Raw genomic sequence first — 23,097 nt, 5'->3', positions numbered from 1 at the left:
CTCGTCAGGGGCAGTCTCTGCATTGCAGGTGTGGGAGGACTGTCACTCGCCCGTGCTCGTGGGCCCCGGCGTGTCACTCCGAGGCCATTCTGATGGTGGCCACCCCGCCCCCACCGAGTGCCCCGTGACTCCGTGTGTCTGTTCCACGGCCCCAGCCCCCTCCCCGCTCGCCTTTCTCCCCTCGCTCCTCCGGCTGCTCTGCCACTTTTCTCTGGGCTGGACGTGGCATAGCCAAGGCCAGCAAGCAGGGCCGGGTGGGGGCGGGGGGTTGTGCTTCTTTGTGGCCTCTCCCGGCTGGCCTGGGTGGCCGTGGGTGAAACTTTCAGGGGAGGCACTGATGCACCCGGCTGCAGACGCCTTGCAGGAAGGGGGGCCGGGTGTGGGGCCCATCGTCTCCCCACGCGTGCAGCCCCCCAGCACGGCTGTGCACCGGCTCCCGGCGTCGCCAGCCTGCGTTCAGGCAGCAGTGTGGCGCTGCCTGGCTGTCCTGGTGCCCGTGGCAGCCTGCCAGGACCGGGAGATGTCCTTGTTTCAGCCCCGGGCCCCTGGAGGCCGCTCCCTCTGTCCGCCCTGGCAAGGTGAACCCGAAAAACGGATCCCAGGGAGCAGCCCCGTGCAGCCCGGTGCCCGCGCAGGCCGGCTGGCTCCTCCACCCTCGCCAGTGCCAGGGATGGGTCAGGAGGCCTGGAAGCGTTGCCCCCCTCCCCGCACCCCTCCCTGCCCGGGCCTCAGCGCCTCCCGGTTCCCTCCTGGTCATGGTTTTCCTGGCTGGGATTCGGGGAATGCTGGGATACCAAAGGGGACACTTCAGCCGCGTGGCCGCTGGCCTTGGCGCTTCCCCGAGGGCTGCAGGGCGCGTTGGCGACGGGGGCAGGTGGCGGGGGCTGTCACACCTGCATCCGGCGCTGCTGGACTGGGGTGTGGGGCGGGCGCGGGCGCCGGTACCGCCGCGGGAGCCTCTGGGCGGAGCATCCTCAGAGCCGCGTTCTGTGCGCGACTCCGCTGCTCCACAACCATCTTTTGCCTTTTAGTTCTGCTCTAGTCCTGCAGGCTGATCCCTTCGGGGTGGGACCCGGGGCCAGGCCCCAGCAGAAGGCGCCTCACTCCCGCCTCCCCTCTGGGGGCTCAGCTGCTAGCAGGGCGCTGGCCGGAGGGGAGCGAGCCTGGCCACAATGTGGGAGAGGCCAGAGATTCTTCGCTCATCTCCGATGCGTCCTCACAAAAGCCCAGTTTTTAGGATTTGCCGAAATCAGTTTTTTCAGAAATCAGAATCTTGATGTTTCAGAAGACAGACTCGGCTGTGATAATTTTTTAACTGAGAAAAAAAAGGGGGGGGGATCATGGAAAGATGGGGGTGAGTTTCCGACAGTTTGGGGCTTCGAAAAGCATCTTCCGGGTGGGAAATGCATCTTTCTGAAGGGAGGGCCAGCCCCGGCCAGCCATCAGTGCCCAGCAAACTCGACTCGGGGATCAATTAAGCATTTATTGCTCCGGCCGAGCCTTTTCCCCTCCCACCTGCATTTTAATAAGGAACGAATTTCCTGCTGAAAATTGTCCAAATGGTCCTGTCGCTCCCTCTCAGTGCTTCTGCTCTCCGGTTGGGAGCTGAATTTTATTTCTCGAGAGTGGATTTAGGTCAGGGCGATGCTGGGTCCCAAACCCTCTGGAATCTTTTATTGCAAAATCCGATTGATTCATCATTATCCTAATTAGGGAGATGTTGCAGGCTTACTGCGCCCCAGCCCCAGCCCTGGCTCCTGGGGGGCCCCGGGGGACACAGAAAGGGCTTGTCTGAGCTGGGGCTGCAGCGTCAGGCCTGGTGCTGAGCGGGCCGAGAGGTCACAGGGCTGGGGCGGGAGGGCCTGGGAGTGCCCCCTGCATTGTCTGCCAGCAGCTGCCCCTCGGAAGGCTTTCAGGAGCAGGTGACGGTTTGGTGCTGGGGTGGCCGCCTCAGAAAGCCCCATTGTTTGCCCTGAGAGTTATACTCTCCGCCTTTGTCGCTGTTCTCTGAACGTTTGACCAATCACCCCGCAGAGTGCCTGATGCCACTTATGTTCCTTCCATGGTAGCGGCTGGTCGATTGGCTGCTCACCCCCAAATCGGGCAGATTTTGTCCTTGGTGAATTTCGTGAGGGGAACTTTTGATTTTTTCCACGGTGATCCTGGGTGCTCGGTGGAGTTGTTCTTCAGATTCGCTTTTTGATCTCTTTTCTGAGTTTAGGGGCTTAACAAAGGGGAGTGCTTTGACACAGCCTTTAACGTATTTTTCTCTTGAAACCAATCTCAGATCCAGGCTTTTATCTATCTCATCAGCCTTTTGAATCTACTCAATCACTTCCCTTTTCGTCCCTGTTTTGTTTGGGGGCCACACCCTGCGGTACCCAGGCTATTCCTGACCCTGCTCCCAAGTGGCCCCTGGCGCTTTCACTGTTTAATGCCCAAGTACATAATTTCTCTGCACATTTCCAGGAAGGGGGGACGCATGCCCCCCAAAAGGCCCGCCCCTGTTATCTCTGTGGCGACTCTGTTAGAGCAAGGCGTGCCGGCTGCCTTTTGGGTGTTTGGAGCCGCGAGTTGTGCAGACTGGCCCTGGGCTCTCGGAGGATGGCTTTCTGCTGCTCGTCACCGTCACTGTCCCTGGCCTTTCGAGCTTCCGCTTCCTAGAGCGTGAGCTGCCAGGGCTCGGCAGCGGTGCTTGGCAGGCGGAATGAATGGGCAAGTGTGGCCAAGTGACAATCTGTGGCCACTGGCCTCCCCCCTTGGCACGGGCCGGGTAAGATGGAGTGGTCGTGGTTGGGGTGGATCTGAGGGTCCATGTCCTGTCCAAAGGGACAGTGTCTGCTGGGGTTCAACCATGTGTTACATTTAGTAATGGAGCTCCTGCCCAGATCTACCCCGTTTTCAACAGATGCCAGAGATCTTCAGGAGAACTTTCTGCTTTGAAATAGATTTTTACCAAGTGGACCTTCAGCAGGTCTTATTATCAATAACTTCCTATAGGAGTTATTATGGTTCAGATTAGCTAGACATGTTCTATTGCCTCCTTAATACTGTATGTAATGCTTCTGTTCATATTGCTCAAGGGTTCAATTAGCTTTCCTTGCACTGTAGGTATTCTTATTATTTTTAGATTGTTTGGTTTTGTCTTGTTTTGGGACCACACCCTGTGCTAGGGGTTATACCTAGCATGCCTTGGGGGGGTCACTCTCAGGAACACCCAGGGGACCGTGTGCTCTCAGGAATGGAACCAAGGGCTCCTACAGGCATACCCTCGCTCTTACGTCTGCTTTATTTCTCTAATCCACTAGGCTGGGAGCTGTGTGAGATCAAAGAAAAGAACATGACTTCAGATGGTTTGTTCTTGGTGACCCCAGTCTGGCTTCTGAGGGCCCTCACTTCCTCAGTGAGGTGGTCACTTATGTCCCTTTCATAATCTCTTCGAGAAACTTGCCTGAGAGTAATGCGACATTCTCTAATTTGGAACCAGCCAGCAAGAACTTCTTTCCCCTTGGGAAAACAGAATCAAACATTGGCCAGTGCCAGCTTTTTGTCCCCTGTCCTTCTCCTCGGGGCTCCCCTAAGAGCCCCGGGAGTGTTTGGTCATCTCGCTTGTGGTCATTCCCAGGGTCAGCCTGCTCTCACTCATCTTGCTGTCAGAATGGTCTGTTCTGCCTTGATTCAGTTCTCATTTCCACTTCAACATAATAGGAAACTGATATGGAACCAGAAGGTTTTTTTTTATTATTTTTAAATTATGCATCCATATTTATTTTAGGCTCTCTTCTTAATATTAATTTGGGAGGTGTGGAAAATATTGGAGATCACTGAGATTCATGAATTCAATCAACTTTGAGTATCTACTTGTTCTCAGTTGGGTGGTGGGTGTGGTAAGAGATACAGCACATGTGACACACTGCTTTTTTAGAGGTTTTCTGGAATATGGGGATAAAATCAGCAACAGATTTTTAATAAAAGAATAGAAAAAAAAGAGAGAGAAAAGCACAAAAAAAGGTTCCCAGCTGAACTCTTGTGTGAACACGGGCTTGGAGCTATTGAACCACAGTGACTGGAGGACCGCTTTGGTCTCAATCCATTCCAGCACGGTGATTGGAGGACTGCCTTGGTCTCAGAGCCATCCCGGCTCGGTGATTGGAGGACCGCCTTGGTCGTGAGCCATCCCAGCACAGTGATTGGAGGACAGCCTTGGTCGCGGAGCTACTGCGGCATGGTGATTGGAGGACCCCCGTTGTCTCGGAGCCATCCCGGCACGGTGATTGGAGGACTGCCTTGGTCTCAATGCATTCCAGCACGGTGATTGGAGGACTCCCTTGGTCTCAGAGCCATCCCGGCTCGGTGATTGGAGGACCGCCTTGGTCGTGAGCCATCCCAGCACAGTGATTGGAGGACAGCCTTGGTCTCGGAGCTACTGCAGCACGGTGATTGGAGGACCCCTGTTGTCTCGGAGTCATTTGGGCACGGTGATTGGAGGACCACCTTGGTCTCAGAGCCGTCCCGGCACGGTGATTGGAGGACCGCCTTGGTCTCAATCCATTCCAGCACGGTGATTGGAGGACTGCCTTCCTTGGTGCCTCCGCTAGGATTCAGCGAGGAGAGCGGTGGGGACCACGACAGACGTTCCTCAAAAGCGTTTCTCGACCTATTTTCAGCGTTGCTCCTTGCTGACCTCGGTTCCTTCCAGTGCCACCACCTCCATCCCGTGCTGTTGCCTCATCATGTGATTTTCTCCTGTGATTCCCGGAAGCGCTGCCTGCTGTAGGCGACCAGCGCCCCCCGACCCCCACCCCGTCAACCCATCACCCCGCAAAGGGGCCCTTGTCATTGGGGACCGAGATTTCGAGTATCTCCTAATTTTCATTTCTTGATTAAAACCTCCCCCCGGTTTCTGTTTCTTACTGAGCTATAGGCACTCTTGATATATTGTGGATGTGAGTGCCTTGGCAGATTATTTGCCAGTTTTTTTCTCCCATTTCTGTGGACGTCTTCTCCATCCCCCACTGCTGCTGTGATGACCAGTGGGGCACCCCCTGGCGTGTCGCGGCACGTGCTTCAGTTGTGCACATCAGAAAAGCACTGTGCTGTGCTGGGTGCTCACTGATGCGTTCTTTGCTGTGGTCCTTGAGCACCTTTCCAGCCGTCTTGCTGACGGGTCGCTGTGGTCTCCATGCACCTGCCTTCCAGGCATTGCACTCCGGGCTGCCGTGCTTAAGCATCTTTTCAGCTGTGGATCAACTCTTTAGTTGAGGTACTCACATATACCTGCGCAAAAATCACTTGCAGCGGTTTGTGTCAGAAGCAGAAGTGCCGGTCACAGACAGTGGTTCTGTCAGGATGGTTTCAACACAGCAGCTCAGCCTCAGGCTGCAAGGCAGCGCTGGCCACTAGACCCTCTCCAGGCCCCTTTTCCTTTTTTTTTTTTTTGAGAGGGTGCCGCTTGAAGCACACACCTTTATACTTTTATGTTTAGATCATCCTTCCGTCCCCCCCACTCCCACCTCCTGCTTTTTGGTGGCGTATCTCACAATCCTTTGCCAAATCCATGAAGAATATGGCTGAATTTTCAAGGGTCGTCAGATCAGAGCAGAAGCAGCCCCTCACTTTGCAACACCTGTTGCGTGAACTGGGGTCCATGATGAGAGGTCCTGGTGCTGGGTGGCTGCCCGTATCCTGTCGCATGACCTTGAACCATCCCTCTCTGAGAGATGCGCTGAACACCACATCAGAGCACACGCTTGCCTCTGAAGTTTGCCGCCCATTCCCACTTCCAGATCATTCCCTGTTGGTGCCTTTGTCCCCCTTAAGATGCCTCCCCTTGGGGCTGGAGAGATAACACAGTGTTTGGGCGTTTGCCTTACACGTAGCTGCCCTGGGTTTGAGCACTGGGAACTCGAGCACCTCCCAGAGTGATCCCTTAGTAAAGAGCCAGGAGTAGCCCCTGAGCACCGCCAAGTGTGATCCCAAAGCTAAATTAAGCATTCCCCCTGCTTGAGGCCGGGAGACAGTACCATGGCCAGGGTACCCTCCTAGCAAGGGCATCTCCTGGGTTTGGTCCCAGAGGCAGTCCTGGATGGCCACCCTGGGATCTTCCGCCTCACACTGAACAACTGGCCCAGTGACACAGAACTACTGGTGGGTCCCCGATCTCCCAAGCGTCACTTGGAAGCTCTCCCCTGCCGGCAAAATGTGCCCTCTCTTTTTTGGTCTAGCCAATTTCTGACTGTCTCGCAATGTCTACTCAAAGACATCCTCTTCCACGAGGCCTTCCTAACACCCTGTTGGAGGCACAGCTGCTCGCTCGCGGTCACCTTTGTGTCCTCACTGAGCTTGGCACACAGTCGGTTCCGGAAGCAGCCAGTGAGTCCTGAAGGGGATGGTCTAGCTAGTGTTAGAATAGGCAGTTCAAGGGGTCGGAGCGATAGCACAGCAGGTAGAGCGTTTGCCTTGCGTGCGGGTGGCCGACCCGGGTTTGATCCTTGGCATTCCATATGGTCACCTGAGCACCACCAGGAGTGATTCCAGGAGTAACCCCTGAACGTGTTGCCCAAAAACCAAAACAGAAAAAAAGAACAGGCAGCCCAGCAAGTTTGCTCAGCGTCAGTCTAACCGGGGTTGCCACCCGCTGCCCTCACGGCATCCCCCACGGCCTTCTCCTAGAGTGTTGGGGTGGGGGAGGGGCGCCACAAGACTTCTGCTCCTGCTGTGAAGGCGTCGCCTGCACCAGTCCGTCCAAACCTCCCGTGACCATCTCCAGATCCCTCACGGGGAGGCAGCCAAGGCTTCCGCGGGAACTCGGGGGCCGCTCCGTAGCTCCCACACTTCTTGGCCACTGAAAACGGGCTTGACTGGGGGAGGCAGCTGCCTTCCTGGTTTTCCTGGATGTCCTCGGCATGGGGAGAGCTTGAGTGGAGAGTGCGGCAGGTGCGTGGGTACGTGGATCGTCTGGGTTCTGGGTCTGTACCACCTTTTCTGAGTGTTTTGCCCTGTATGTCAGAGCGATCCCTTGCAAGAATATCACTTATTCACTCATTCATTCATTCATTCATTCATTCATCCAGCGGCTGTTCCGAACTGTTCTTCAGGATGCAGACTTCCTGGGGTGGAGGGGGGTTCTGGGCCTCAGTCATAGCTCTCTGGTGTCATTTTCTGATTCCATACGTGGTTATTGTTCACGTCTTAGACTTGGGGAGTGGAATGAAGTTCAGAGGGACCCAAATTAGCTGCGTCAGAGTGCACAGCCCCAGAGGGGCTGGGGGGTCTGGGACGGAGCTCATTGCCTTCGGGCCTGGGGAAGTGAGGCTGAGCCCAGTCAGGGGCCTGACACCCGGGGGCCCTCCCCTAACAAGGGGGGAGAGGTAGCGGGGAGCTGTGTCCTGGCACCTTCTCGCACCTCTGGTCTCAAATTGCTGCCACCTCTCTGTTCTGTGAGCCCTTCCCTGCCACCCGGGGCATGTCTGGAAAGCCAAGGCGTCTGCCCGGACCACCTCCTCCGGCTGGACCTCCAGCCTTCCTGCGGGAGGTCTGACTGGGAATGGGAGGCAGCTTTGGTCGGGCTCTCTGGCAGCCAAAGCTACCCCTCAGAGAAGGTTCTGGCTCTCAGACATCTCAGCCCTCTGGGCTGCTTCACATCTGTAGGTCAGGGTTTGGCAGCCCGTTGGGGATCGGTATGGAGCAGGGTGCAGTGGGGTGCTCCTGGGAAAGGCTGCCCGAGAGGTGCTTCGGGTACCAGAAGGTGGCCAGGAGCCGGCGGAGGAAGTGATGGAGGAAATGACGGGGGCAGGGCGTTTGTGTGCGGCCTCGGTCTCCCTCTACCTGCTCCCTCTGTTCTCTTGGGGCACTGCCAGGAAGGGGCCAGGGCGACTGTCCCGGTCTCACCCCCCTGGTAGAGTGTCCCCCCACTCCGTGGCTTGTGAGGATTTATTAAATATCTCGGCAGTCAGGGTGGGGTTTCAGCAACTTCTATTCTGTTTGTTTCCTTGTCAGGCCAGTTTCTGTTCGTAGAGATGTTCCCTGCTGTGCCATTAGTGGGGGGTGGGATGGAGGAAGCCCCCATGCCCCGAGCGGTTGGAGAAGTTCTAGCACAGACTGAGGCTCTTGGGCCTGTGGCCCGTGAACTCTGGGGTCCACATGTCTCAAGTGCGACTCTTCGAGAACCTTCTGGGTCTTCCTGTGACTCGGTGGGTTTGCAGTGTTCTTTCTCTTGGGGGACTCGTAAGACTGTTCTTGGCGTGACTTTGGGGCCGGTACTCAGGGCTGACTCCTGACGTACGGGGGGGCGGGGGCAGGGGTCAAAGCTGGGATGTCCACACGCGGCGCTCCTGAGTCTGTATTTTTGGGAAATCTCAGCTCATATGACTTGTGGGTTATCCAGGTTCTTCCTCCTTTTGCCTTTTGCTCTTTTCTCCGAGGTTGGTGTGGGGAGGTGAAGAATAAAGTGAATATTCTCCATTTGGGCGAGTGCTGGCAAGGCGGGGCCCTGAGGTCACTTAGCAAGTGGGGGGAGCCAGAGAGACAGGCCAACAGGGAGGGTACCTGCCTTGCACGTTGCTGGCTGTTTTTTGATTCCCGGCATCACACTTGGTCCCCTGAGTCCCACCAGGAGTGCTCCCTGAGCACAGAGCGAGGAGTCAGCCCTGAGCATCACTGGGTGTGATCACCGTCCCTACTCCCAAAAGCAGAAAAGAAAACGTGAGGTTTGACATTCCCCGTGGCAGAGTGCTCAGCCCCTCCCTGGCTTCAGGAGTGGCCCGGAGACAGCTGTACCCGCGTGGGAGCAGCAATGGGACAGTGTGGGGCTCTGCGTGGCGTGGGCACCGCCCGGCCACTCATCCGGGGCTGAGAAACAGCCTCTTTATTTCTCTGTAACTTGACCCCCTTGTCACATCTCTATTCTGGGGCGACAGGAAGAAGCCTGCCAGCCTGGGGTTTTTCTCCTGCCCCTTCCCGGGCTGTGTCCGAAGGCCCAGAGGCCTCAGGTGGTGCCGGCTGTCACCTGCTGTGGCTTATCTGCTCTGCCAGTCCGGAGCCCACTGGTCTTCGGGGCTGGCTTCCTGCCACGGCCCCTTCTTTGTTCCGAACCCCCCAGGCTCCTGCCAGCACCCTCCGCCCTTCAGCACCAGGATGGAGGGGGACCATGCCCCCTTGCGTCCCCTAGGAGAGGGACTTTGGACATGGCCTGTGTCCTCCCCGCGGTGCTATCTCTCCAGTCCCAGCAGATCTAAGTGGTCGGAAACTACAGTTTAGCGTATTCTTGTCACAATTTATTTTTGTGTTGGTCCACATGCAGTGGTGCTCAGGGCTGACTCCTGGCTCTGAGCTCAGTGATCACTCCTGGAAGGCACAGGGAACCACATGGGTGCTGGGGATTGAATTGGGCTCAGCTGCTTGCGTGCAAGGCCAGCGCCCTACCCACTGTGCTATGTCTCTGCCCCAATATTTGTCACTGAATATTTGTCAATTTTATGCTGAGTGTTTTTAAAGATAAGCAGGGTAAGTGTGGCCCTGACGTAAAGCTTTTATTTTATTTATTTATTTATTTTTGCTTTTTGGGTTACACCCGGCAATGCTCAGGGGTTACTCCTGGCTTTGCACTCAGGAATCACTCCTGGCGGTGCTCCAGGGAGCACATGGGATGCTGGGAATCGAACCTGGGTTGGCCACATGCAAGGCAAACACCCTACCCGCCATGCTATTGCTCCAGCCCCACGTGAAGCTTTTATAAGAGATTATGAGGGCTAGAGAGATAGTCCAGCGAGTAAGGCACTGGCCTTGCATGAAGCCAACCCAGTTTGATCCCTGGCACCCCATATGGTCCCCTGAGCACTGCCAGGAGGGATGACTGAGCACGTAGCTAGAACTAAGTCCTGAGCACTGCTGGTGTGACCCAAACAAACAAACAAAAGAGGTTATGAGCCAATTTTTGGACTGAAATGAAGATCATGTAGTGAAACGTGGATGCTTAGGATTTCTGATGTTGATCTGTAGAGCTGGGTGGCTTTAGTCAAGTTCATGACCATTATTTCCCGAGCCGTGTAGAGAAGGGTCAGAAGCCGCCCAAATATTTAGGAGTCAAGAAGATTGGTCCTTCTCAGAGACGCACACAGCTCCGGATATGACAGATTAAAGCAGTTCCAGAAAAGGACTCTCATACCGACTGAACTCGAGATGGTAAATACGGTAATGGGGAAAACTGAGGAGGGCTTGAGTTCTATGTAGGCCGAAACCAGTCACCCGCAGAGACGAGAGAGAAGACTGACAGTGAAAGCAGCGGGATGCGGGGGCCACGCCTAGGAGGGACCCCCACCCACCAGGCTGGCTTACTGGCCACACAGCAACATGTGGGAAATCCATCTTTCTCATTTCAGAGTCTGAAAATTGGGGATCTGCTTTTCTCTGTGTGGATTGGTTGGAAAAAATTTATGTCAATGGGGGCTGGAGCGATAGTACAGTGGGGAGGGCGTTTTCCTTGCATGCGGCTGACCTGGGTTCAATCCCTGACATCCCATAGGGTCCCCCCAAACACCGCCAGGAGTCATTTCTGAGCGCAGAACAAGGAGCAACCCTTGAGCATTGCCAGATGTGACCCAAAAAGCAAACTAAATAAATGAGATGTTTAAAAACAAACGCACGTCAGGATTTCCAGCACGAACTTTTTTTTTTTTAAGTAACAGATTTTATTTGGAGGTTTTTTGGAGACGAAGAGAAAGGGATAAGCGGATAATTTGGGGGATGGAGAGTAAGAGAGACAGAGTAACGCGCTCAGAGAGAACGCGGGCTTCTCCAAGGGTGGAGAGAGCCGCCAGCACAAACTTCTTGATGCCAGGAGCGTTCCGTGAGCGGTGGGAATATCAGCTGGAACGGCAAGGGCGTCTGAGCATGGCCTGGTGCTGCGGGCCCCAGTGAGGGGGGCTGCGTGGCAAGTTGGTGGTTGCAGCACGGCACCAGTGATGGAGTCTTGTGTCTCCCACGGGGAGCTGAGGAGGGAACATTCTAGGAAGCAGGGTGGGCAAAGACCGCCTCTCCTACTGCACTGGCTCTTCCAGGCTGACCCAGGGTGGGCCTGGGACAACCTGCCTACATCAGCCTCGCCCTGCACATATTCGGGGTCCCGGCCGCCCCCAGATCTCTGTCTCTCAGGGGACAGCCTCTGACCCGGCTTTCACAAGGGCCCCACATCTCGTGAACTTGACCTTTCCAAGCTGGGGCCGTAGAAAACTCACCAATGAGGTTGTGCATCTTTTCGTGAAGGCCGCAGAGTAGGAGGTCCAGGGGGTGATATGGGCATGCGGTGCTTGCCTTGGCTGTGCCCAACCCGGGTTTGATCCCTGGCACCACATTGATGATCCCCTGAGCACCTTCCAGGAGTGATTCCTGAGCACTGCCAGGTGTGGTCCCCCAAACCAAACCCAGGCTGGGCTGGAGAGATAGCTCCGAGGTGAAGGCTCTGGCCTTGCACGTGGCCAACCTGGGTTCAATCCCTGGCACCCCATAGGGTCCCAAGAGCCCCACCAGCAGTAATCCCTGAGTACTGAGCCAGGAGTAAGCCCTCAGCACCCCTTGGTGTGGTCTTAGAACCAACAAAAACAAACAGAACCCAAACACGATACAAGCACAAAAGCATATTTCATAATCCGATAGAGGAAGCGAGTGGCAAACTCTGTGGCTGTGTGTGTCACAACAACTTTTTTTTTCCCTTTGTAAAATGTGTGTCTTTCTATATCTGGGATGACTAGAAGAGCCTGTTCTCCCAGGTTGGTTAGACTTCCTGCTCTTGGGGACCACGACTGGGATGGAGATGGGGAGTGGGGTGGGTGATCCAGAAGGCAAATAGTGGGAAAGCACCTATTCCCTTTTTTTTTCCCTCAGTTTGGCTGACACCTGTAGCAATGACCAAGAAATGTTTTCCTAGTTCGCCTTCACAGAATCAGCCACCAATCAGCAAGGAATTTATTGACCAGTTTTTCTGCTGTAAAGGATTCTCAGTCTCTGGACCGGAGCCATAGCGCATCGGGGAGGGCATTTGCATGTGGCCGACCTGGGTTCGATCCCCAGCGTCCAGATGGTGTCTGAGCACCACCAGGAGTGATTCCTGAGCGCAGAGCCAGAAGTGAGTGATCCCTGAGCACTATCGGGTGTGACCTAAAAAAAAAACCAAAAAGAGTGGGGAAAGGGATTTTTAGATCTCTCTGAATTAGGAAAGGAGATAAAGACGCCGTCAGTGACTAAAGTCATGTTTGGCTTCTGGGACCCGTTGATTTCCGGGATCGGATGGATGGCTCACAGGACCTCGGTCCCCCAGCGGCTGGGGACAGCCTCACTCTTGCCTGTTCAGGTTTCTGAGAGACGGTGTCAGCTGGGGTTATCGAGACCCAATGTTGGCCATGTTGGGTTTAAACCAGGAGCCGCGGAGGCACTGTGGCCAGGGTCTCGGGTATAGAGATGGACAATTGCCTGTCCGTCTCTGGTCCACCTTGGCTGTGCCTTCCCGGGTGTCTCTGCAGCCCTGGCTGGACACGAAGACTCCATCTGCCTCCCGGGCTGCTGTTTGGCCAGCAGAGGCGGTGGCCGAGACGGAGGACCGCGGGGCGCTGAAGAAACGTATTATTTCTATTTTTGTTGCTCTCCTCCCCTGGACATGGGCGACTGCCCTGGGTTGTTTATGGGTCTGTCCCCCTGCGAGCGCAAGGGCCTCGCTTTATCCCCCCTCTGGTTCCCATCCCGAGCAAGGCGACTCGGGGCGCGGGCTCTGGAATAGCGATCTAGGCTAGAGAAACGTGGGCACGGCAAGGCTCGGCCTGATGAAAACATCAGAACGCGCTGCCAGGAACCCCTGCCTTCTGCTGCGTTCTGAAGGAATTCAGGAAAAGCGTCCAACTGCACCGCAGAAATGATATTTCAAGGAGCCGGTGAAGCGGTTCATTAAGGATCATTTAATTGCATGGGTTTCTGAGAGGACCGTGCCCCGCCCCCACCCCCCACACCTCCACCTCATTACTGCCCCTGCCCCCCACCCGTCCACCCTCATTACTGTCCAGCAGAGAGGCTGCTCCAAGGCAGATGAGGGAAGCGGTGCTGTGAGCAGGCGCGGTCCAGAGGCTCCCGAGGACCAGGAGCGCGCCCGTCCCCCGTTTCAGCGCTGGCCTGTCAGACCCGAGAATGACCCTTCTCTGCATTCCTCAGAGGCCCTCTTGGCCGGCCCACGACCACATCCCTCATTTCCCCTGGAAGTGGGAAAACCTCCAGTTGCTTGGCAAAATTGGAAGGATTCTGGGAGCCGCAGCTTGGGGCGGCTTCCTCTAAACCCCAGGCAGTTGCCATCTGAATGGGCGGGGGAGGCCTGGGGAGGAGGCCACAAGGAAGGAGGGTCCCCGGGACCCCCAGCACTGGTCTGCTGGCCCAGGAGCCGGGGTGGAGGGGGGCACATTTGTCCCCTCAGGTATGGATTGTGTGTGGCCCCTTAGGCCGAGGCCGAGTTCCAGGGCCTGCTGGGACCAGGTGGCTGTCGGATTCCAGGCCCTGGCCAGGACCACACGCCCATCGCAGCCACACCTGAGTTCCGGGGGCCAGTCCTGCTCCATATTCTTTCTGGACACATGGTTTGGCCTCTCAGAGGCTGAGTTTCTGCCTCCAGGAAAATGGCAAAGCTTCACGCCGCCCAAGGGCAGGTCTGGAAAGCACTCAGGCCAGACCAGACGCAGGAGAAGGAGCCCAATAAATCCTGGTTTCTATGAAGAGAAACGCAACATTGGGTGGCTAAGAGAACCAGCAGACAGGATGTCTGAACGGAATGGGTCGAGAGACTGACTCCGTTGTGGATTTTCAACCCTGAAAACCCCAGAAAGGGGCCAGAATGGTTTCGATCCCTGGCGTCCCATCTGGTCACCCCGAGCACCACCAGGAGTGACTCCTGAGTGCAGAGCCTGAGCATCAGGCCTGAGCACCACTGGGTATGGGCCCCAAGCAATGCCAACAACAACATCCTGGAAGGCTTGACAGAGCGGGGCCCTTCTCGAAGGTTCGCCCTCTGGGTTTCGAACAAGGACCAGAAAGTAGACTTGGGAGCATTTGATTTACCTATGAGTGGGAGTGATGGAAGTGATCCACTTTCACAAATGAAGCTGAGACTTTCAAGGCTAAAAAGAAACAGAGTGAATCTTAATAGCCTTTAAGAGGAAGCCCGGAGCTAGAGCCATAGCACAGTGGGGAGGGCGGGGAGGGTGGTTGCCTTGCATGCGGCCGGCTGACCCAGGTTCGATTCCCAGCATCCCATGTGGTCCCCCGAGCACCACCAGGAGTAATTCCTGAGTGCATAAGCCAGGAGTAAACCCTGTGCAACGCCGGATTGTGACCCGGAAAAAAAAAAAAAAAAGGAAAGGAAAGAGAAAGCCTCTGAAGCTCATGGGAGTTAGACCTTTTGGACACCGAGGGAGCCCTGAGCAGAATTTCTCCTTTGAACGTGGAAGTGGGAACAGGATAAGACAAAAGTGGTGTGGGGTTAGACAGACACACCCCAGACCCTGACCTAGTCCTGGCGGCAACCTGAGACGGTCCTGAGGGAAGCTGTTGTGAGTGGCCACTGGCTGGGACATGCACACCCACACCGTGCCCGGCTGATGCCCGGTGCGGAAGGCGGGTGGGACTCTCTGCACGGTGGATTCCTTAGCACCCACGGGCTGGGCTGGGCCTGTCCAGGCCTTCACGCTTGACCCAGACTCTGCTGCCCAGAGTTGCCGAGCCTCTGCCCGGCACGGGTCCCCCCTGTGGGGTCTCTCCAAGGCCCCCGGCTTCACCAGACCAGAGAGAAGAGTCTAGACCACCAGGGCTGAAATCGGGCCGCGTCATGGCAGACCCGCAGCTGTCCAGGGCCCTGACCTGGCTCCTAGGCCTCGGGCTCGGCTGCTTCTAAGGACAAGAAGTTCTGCTTTAGCAGCTGTCTCAGACCAGGCTTCTCCGACGGCACTGGATGCCGAGAACCTTCGGGGTGGTTGAACGAATGATGCAGAGTTTACGCAGACAGACACCCTCATAGTTCCTGCTATTGTGGCAGTAAATCCTCCCCCGCTTCTCAAGGAGCTCCCGAGCCGGGGTCCCGGCCAAGATTCTCCCTCTTCCCCGGGGACAGGCTGTTATATTTCCTTTCATCCCCGATGGCCGGGTGGTGGGCACTGTCACTTGCTGGAGCAAAGCCACGGGCCCCCTGGTGTCAGGGACGGCTGCCCCCAGCAGTGCTCCGGGAGCTCTGTGCCGGGCCCAGCGTGGCACACCCAGGGTTGATCCCAGTGCCAGCACTGTCAGACCTGGGTCAAAACCTCTCGCCACTTCCTGTCTCAGTTTCCCCTCTTTGGAGTGGTCATCCCCGTAGAACTTGTGAGGATTCACTTCAGAGGTTCTCAAATGTGTTTGGCCTTACCACTTTCTTTTCAGCCGTAGTTATTTAGAGAAAAGGCAGCTATTCAGAGCTCCGCTGGAAACCTGCATCCTTCAGGAGAAGAGAGAGCATCCCCAGAAGGCACTTGGGGAGACCACCCTGCCCCCGCCCTTCGGGAAAGCTGGGCTGAGGCTACCCTAACTCAGTATCGAGCCCAGCGTTGGGCACCCTCTATGACCGGGATGATTTCTACCTGCCTGGGGGCTGGGATTGAGCCCGGTGACTCGGAATTGGCTCCTGGCAGGCAGACTCAGCCCTTCCGGTGTGTTTGGTTTGGCCTGGGGAGCGTTTGCAGAATGAATTCGTTTCCAACATCTCTAAAGTCAGGCGTATTTTTGTTTTTTGTTTTTAACTGGGAGGTTCACAGTCACATCCAGCATTCTGGCCCTTCTTATGAAATTGGAGAACCTGGACACGCTGGCTTCCTGAGCACTGTCCCCCAGCACTGTCCCCCACAAAGGCTCTTCAGGGCTGCCTGCTCACCCCATGCATTCTGTGGCCTGCCCCGCATGTCGGGATGGGTGGGTTTTGATCTGGAGGCGTGGACCGGCCTGTGGGTGGCCCTACACAGTGCAGAGGCCCAGCGCTGGGCTTGGGATGGGGGTGTGTGTGGACAGGGCCAGCAGGTTGCTCTGACAGCAGACGCCCGGCTCATAAGAGGATCTGGGACATGCCCAGGAACTCGTCTCTGTGGCTGGGTGGTCGCTGTGCTGCCCGTTGTAGGTGGGCTGAAATACCACGAGCTGCTGTGCAATCCAATGTGGATACCTAGCCGGCCTCGGCCAGCCCAGGGGCCAGTTCTGAGCAGCGCTTATGCAAAAGGATTCAGGTTCAAGAGGACAGTAAACTTGGTGGGAGTCACCAGGTGGCAGCTGCCAGAACCCAGAACCCCTGATCTGATTGGAGGGGGGGGGGCTGGTCTGATGGGAGTCAAGCATTTGGAAGCACGTCCCAGCCGTCAGAGGTGTCTGGGGCCAGAGGCCAGCAGGTGGGGAGCCCCGCTGGAGGCTGATGGTGGCTGGGTGCTACGCTGTGTCGGGTGGGCAGGGTGCATGGTGTGGCTGCAGAGGGTGAGAGCCAGGATCTCAGCATCCCTGGGACGGGGCCTTGTGCAGCCCAGTGGAGGAGGCCGAGTCTGACAGAAGCTGACACCTCGCTTTCTACCCAAGGAAACGGGCTCCGCGCTGCACGCTCATTGGGTGAAGCTGTTCTGATTCGGTCACCCGAGGAGAGATGGAAGCTTCTGTGTCTTGGCTTAGTAATCCCTGCCACAGACCGCCGGCCTTCCTCCCCGCCCCTCTCCGCCCCTGCAGTCCCGTCCCTGACCCCGCAGCCGGCCCCGGGGAAGGGTCTGCTTTACACATTACTTGGTGGAAATTGACTTTATGCAGAACTTGCAGACGAACGACGCTCGGGCCAAAGGCAGAGCTCAGATGTGTTTGCTTTGGCTCATTTTGTGCCTTTAAAAATGTGCATGAGATGCCAGCACTTAAAAATGAGGAGGTTTCACATCAGATCTGGGTTTTTAGCACCTTCCAGAGAGCTCAGGAGGTCTGACGGTGCAGGCCCCACCCGGGCCACTTCTGCCAGCACCTCTGGGGCCACTGTCTCGAATGCTGCGCCCCTGTCAACCTGCCTCCCAGCCCTGGTCGGTGGCGGCACAGCAGCCCCTGGCCAGGGGGGTTGTGGTTTCTGAGTCAAAATACCCCGGAACGATGTGCCCATCACAGCCAGTCACCGACACCCCTGCTCCTGCCCTCCGCCTTTAGAGGGACCGTTTCCTTGGCAACCATCTAACACCGGATGTTCCTTCACGTTTGTGGTTCACGGGTGGGGTGGGGGCATCTCAGGGAGACACAGACAGGACAAGCGCTCCCTCGGAGAGATCCGTTAGAGGTGGGGCTGCAGGCAACACCCACACACGCCACCCACAGACACTTCCTCCCGCAGACTGTGGTGCGCAATAGACCAGATAGACCAGCCACAGGTGGACGTTTGTCCCTACGGCCACCTCAGCGCCGCCACCCTCTAAGGCCCCTGCCTGACACGGTCCTGGACTCTGTGCTCGCCTGCCCTGTGGTGGCCAGCGGCAGGCATCCAGCAGTGCCAGGAAACCCGAGGCCTTGACCTGGCTCCTACCTGCAGCCTCCCCGCCAAGACTCAGCCCCCAAGTCCTTTCGCTTCTCCCAGGCTGCCCACCATGCTTTTCCTCCTGTGGTCAGACTCCATGCCCGGGTCACGCTTTCCATGGAGCCATGGCTTTGGCTTCTTTCTTTCTTTCTTTCTTTCTTTCTTTCTTTCTTTCTTTCTTTCTGTCTGTCTTTTGCTTTTTGGATTGCACCAGCAGTATCCTTGGTGGTGGTCAAGCTGACTCCTGGCTCTGCACTCAGGAGTCAGTCCTGGAGGGGTTTGGGGGGTGTGGTGTGGGAATAGAACCCCATCAGCCATGTGCAAGGCAAGCGCCCCCTCTGCGGTCCCTGGCTCTGGCCCCTCACTGTCTTCCTGTTGAGTTCCTGGGGTACAGACTTCTCCAGGGAAGGCCCAGGATGCCCACAGTCCAGGCGTCAAGGGCTCCAGTTCCACAGGCTGCAGAGGCCAGTGGAACTGCTGGCAAGAGAGAAAGGAGCCTCACAGGGTCCAGAAAACTGTCCAGGGAAGAGCCAGGCCAGAGGCAGTGCCAGCGTCTGTGCCCTGCAGACGCTCCTTGGAGGAGACTGCTGAGGTCAGGAGAGAGTCTAGAGCGAGCCTGAGCACCCGGCGTGGTGCCAGTGGCCCAGGGGTGCAGCTGCAGAGTGTCCAGAAGCGTCGCCCCACAGACTGTGACTCTGGGTGTTCTCCTTCATGAGTGCTCACGGTGAGTGCGGGTGCCTGGGGGCGGCTCTGAGCCTGGCTCGTGTCTGCTGTCAGCAGCAATGAGGCAGGTAGACCAGTTATCCGGACAGAGGACCTTGGAGTCGGGATCTGGACAGAGGACCTTGGAGTTGGGATCTGGACAGAGGACCTTGGAGTTGGGGTCTGCTGTGAGAAACAGGAACACACTCATCGAGGCTGAGAGTTTCCTCAGCAACTTTTAGCTTCACTGGTTAAAATGAGACTTTTTGCTTACGAATAGCAACCACTGACTCTGGGCATGGTGAAATCGGTTTATTGTAAAGATGCAAAGGTTTTGGTGAGGGGGAAAGAAAGCATTTGACTTTGAATGTCCTAGGACCAGACTTGGGTTTTGAGGGACCCCTGGTATGTTCTAGGACTCTGGCTTCGCCCCTTTCTCAGCAAACTGGCTGTTTCTGCTGCTCTTGCTGGCTGGTAGACAGGAGTTTGCCCTTGTGCTGTAGATGGGCTTGTTAGGCTGTCGCGGAGGTTTTTCATGCTGTAGATGGGTTTGTAACTTTGTAGTATGGTTTGTCACATTGTAGACGGCTTTTTCATGCTGTACAGGAATTAGTCATGCTCTAGTGGGACTTGTCACACTACACTGTTTCTTGTCATAGTGTTGTGGGGTTTGTCATGTTGTAGTGGGTTTGTCATACTATGTGGGGTTTGTCATGCCATAGAGGAGTTTTGTTGTGCTGTAGAAGAGATTTGATTTCTCATACTGTAGCCATCGATTCCTGAATTTTTGTGACTGTGGTCTCTGTTTTCAATTCTTTTGTTTCATTTCTGATTCTATTTATGAGAGCTTTCTTTCACCTCTTCAAGTCTAGCTAAAGGTTTATCAGTTGTATCTTCTTAAATCTTAGTTTCACTGGTTAATATTATTTCTATTTCATTGGTTTCAACTTTGATTTTAATGATTTTCTTTCTTCTACTAACTTTTGTGTTAGTTGCTGTTCTAGTCCCAGTGCTCTGTATGTAGAAGGATCCGCACAGCGGTAGGGCGTTTGCCTTGCATGCAGCCAACATGGCCGACCTGAGTTCGATTCCTCTGCCCCTCTTGGAGAGCCCAGCAAGCTACCGAGAGTATCTCGCCCGCATGGCAGAGCCTGGCAAGCTCACCATGACGTATTCGATATGCCAAACACAGTAACAACAAAGTCTGAAATGGAGATGTTACTGGGCCCGCTCGAGCAAATCGATGATCAACGGGAGGGCCTTTACCTTACCTTTATAATTTCACCCATTCTTTATGAAGCAAGTTCATTGCCCCTTGGAGGTGAGGAATGGAAAGATTGTCTTGCTCATCTCAAAGGTCTCCTTTTTCTCCCTTTCTCATTGCTGGGCATCACTGGGCCTTGGGGGAACCTCAGGGCTTGAGTGAGGCCAGACTCATCCCAAAGGAGAGAGTTTACTAGCCCCCTGTTTGGCAGGCACTGAACAGTAGCAAAAGGAACGTTTTTATCCACTGGCACTTATAATGGAGTTGGAAAAGAAAATTGCGTGGCAGTGACAAGGATATCGCATGTGCCAAAGTGCTCTCTTGCACGGTGAAGATGCTAATAGTGTGAGAGAGGGGCTAACTCACTGCACAGCCGAGTGCAGGGGTGCTGGTGGGGAGGGCTGTGTGCGCAGACACCCTGCAGTGAGGCAGTTCCCGGGATTCACAGAGGGCTCCACAGAGCTGCCTCTGTCATCTGTTCCCTAGCAGGGGGTCCCTTCAGAAAGACATGAATGCACATGCGAGACAGTGGACAATGTGGCCACAGCCAAGTTCCACAGTCTGGTTAACTGGGGGGCTGTCCGGGGGCGGGGCTTTGAGCTGAAACCACGCCCCCTGCGGGGCCTCCTGGGGAGACGGACTCACACTGGCAGAAGACGATCTGGGGGCGGGGCTTCAGCTGTAACCACGCCCTCTGTGGGAGGGGCCTCAGGGGAGGTCCGCCCACACTAGCAGGAGGATTCTAGGGGTGGGGTTTCATGCTGTAACCACGCCCTCTGTGGGAGGGGCCTCAGGGGAGGTCCGCCCACACCAGCAGGAGGATTCTAGGGGTGGGGTTTCATGCTGTAACCACGCCCCCTGTAGGAGGGGCCTCAGGGAAGGTCTTACATTGGCAGGAGGTTGTCCTGGGGCGGGGCTTTTAGCTTTAACCACGCCCCGCGTGGGCGGGGTCTCGGGGAAGTCCATGCACACTGGCTGGAGGCTGCCCACGCTGGCAGGTGCCATCCCGGTACCAGGTGGGACTGTGGGGTGCTGGGGGTGCCCCACCTAGTGGGGAAAACAGAGCTGCCCACGAGACAGCTGTTCAGGAGCAGCGCAGTGGCAGGAACAGGCAGAGACTTGCTGGAGGCCGAGAGCAGGAGTCCCAGACTGAGCTAGTGGGGCTGGGGACCCTCCCAGGAGAACAGAAACTCCTGGCAGGGGCGCGGTGCAGGGCTTTTGTCTCTGCTCTCGCCTCTTCCCTTCCTGTCCTCTGTGCCGTGACTCGGGTCATCCGCCCCCGTATCCCCCCACTGTCGGGCCCGCATTGACCCAGCGGACGCAGGCTCAAACCAAAGGCAGAGCCGCGCCTGCCTGGGCGCGGGGACAAAGCTCCATCTGGGTCCTTTGTGGGGAGAATCGTCGGGGATGGAGCATCAGACGAGCCGCCTGCTGCTCAGCCAAGGGGCGGCTTGAGCCCTGGCGGTCTCCGGGAGCCGCAGATGTGGCAACAATGGGACAGCCAGGGGCGCACCAGCTGGGGAGCAGTTGGCTGTGCGGGGAGGTGGCCTCAACGTCGTCTGTGGCGGCCCGAGGCGGGGTGGGGACATACCAGCTCTGGGGTCCTAGCTGGTCCCTCACTGCCCCTGCAGCCAGGAGCCGCCGGGAGAGCCTGCTCTGCCCTGGGTGATGCCAGGCCCCATATCCTGCCTCGAAGTGTGTGTGATGCCCAGGGACCCCTCGGCGGCCAGGAACCTCTGGTGGGAGCTGCCCCCTCAGAAGCCAGACGATGCCGTGACTGGAGGGGTTTGCTGGAAAGATCTTTCTGGAGGAGCCCCCCCCCCCCCCGGGCAGGTGTGCCCATTTGTGCTGCCAAGAGCATCTAACCTGACACTACTGGGATGTCCTAGGTGTGTCCCCTGGCCTGTGGTGGGGACCCCGTCACATCTGATGCTGACTGTGATGACCTGGCAGGTCAGGGGCTGGTGAGAGACCCACATCTGCCTGGCTGGGCGCGTCCCTGCAGGGCGTCTGCGCTCTGCTAAGCCTCCCCTTGCTAGATCCTTCCATCGGGGCCCTAGGGACCCGCTTCCTCTGGTCTCTTTTCTGCCACACTTCGGCTTATCAGCACATTAGCCGCCATCTGGCTGCCGCCTCTTCCGCCTAATCCGTTTCTAGGGTGGGCTTAACCAAGCTGGCTGGCAGGGAGGGGGTCTCCAGAGTTCTTTTCGGGGAGACCTTCCCTGCAGGGGAGGACGGTGTTGCAGCCTGCCGGCCCGCGATAAACTCGGGACTCTCGGGGCCCTCTCAATCACAGAGCCCAGTTCCGCCTGCCTCTCACAGGCGCTGGGGGAGTTGCGGCGGGGTGGGGGCGGGGAGGCCCACGCCCTCCCCCCCAGTCCTCTGAGTGCAGCTTCAGGCATGGGAGGTGCCGAGCCTCCACCCTGATGGGGGCTGACAGGCTGACAGGGAGGGGGAGCTGGGCTGGATGTGCCTGCGTGCCCTCGCCAGCCTCTCCCTCAGGCTTCCTGGGGCCTGGGGCCCATGGGTAGCACCATGAGGTCCCGAGACCACAGCCCCAGTCTTTTTTTTTTTTTTCATTACTTTCTATTTAGTCGGGCTAGAGTGATAGCACAGCAGGTAGGGCATTTGCCTTGCACGTGGCCTACCCGGCCGACCTGGGTTCGATTTCGATTCCTCCGCCCCTCTCAGAGAACCCAGCAAGCTACCGAGAGTATCACGCCCGCACGGCAAAGCCTGGCAAGCTAACCATGAAGTATTTGATATGCCAAACACAGTAACAAGTCTCACAATGGAGACGTTACTGGGTCCACTCGAGCAAAAATCGATGAACAGCGGGAGGACAGTGCTACAGTGCTTATTTAGTCACAGTGAAATTCCAAAGTTCTTCATGACTCTTTACAGGCATCCAGTTTTTCAGCACCAACCCCTTGACCCGTGTTGACTTCTCTCCTACGGTGGGCCCCAACCCGTTTGTCTCCCATCCCCCTTGCCTCTGCGGTAGGTGCTTTCCTCCCCGAAGGTTCTGCACGGCCACAGTCTCACTCCGTCACATCGAGGTTGGCTGCCGGAAGGTCCCAGATGCTGCCAGTCCCTGAGGTGGCACCAGCCTGTCGCAGCATGAAGCCCAGGACAGGGCAGGAATTTTCCACAGAGCCAGTCCTTTGGGACGATGCCCTGCCTTTGCTCGGGGTTTGTGAGTGTGTGTGTGTGTGTGTGAGAGTGGGTGTGTGTGTGTGAGAGTGGATTTATGTATGTGAGAGTGTGTATGCGTGCGAGTGTGTGTGTGAGTGAGGGTATGTGTGTGAGAGAGTGTGAGAGTGTATGTGTGTGAGGAGATGTGTATCAGAGTGGATATGTGTGAATGTGATGGTATGTGTGTGAATGTGTATATATGTGAGTGTATGGGTGTGAGTGACTGTAGGGGTGTGAGGGTGTATGGGTGTGAGAGTGGGAGGGGATGTGTGTGAGAGTGTAAGAATGTGTATGTGTGAGAGTGTCTGTGTGTGAATGTGAAGGGATATATGTGAGAGTACATGTATGTGAGATAGTGAGTACA

The 23,097-nt window shown here is 56.5% G+C and overlaps 1 protein-coding gene across 2 annotated transcripts in view; it reads left to right on the top strand.

Annotated features, from left to right (window-relative positions):
• The window catches only part of SRGAP3 (SLIT-ROBO Rho GTPase activating protein 3), a 128,573-nt gene that overhangs the window by 320 nt on the left and 105,156 nt on the right, over positions 1-23,097 (top strand). The gene's annotated exons all lie outside the window — the stretch shown is intronic.

Source organism: Sorex fumeus, unplaced genomic scaffold, assembly GCF_029834395.1.
Source record: "Sorex fumeus unplaced genomic scaffold, SorFum_2.1 ptg000072l, whole genome shotgun sequence".
Lineage (NCBI taxonomy): Eukaryota > Metazoa > Chordata > Mammalia > Eulipotyphla > Soricidae > Sorex > Sorex fumeus.
The sequence above is the reverse complement of the archived record's forward strand: the minus strand, read 5'-3'. Positions and strand labels throughout refer to the sequence as shown.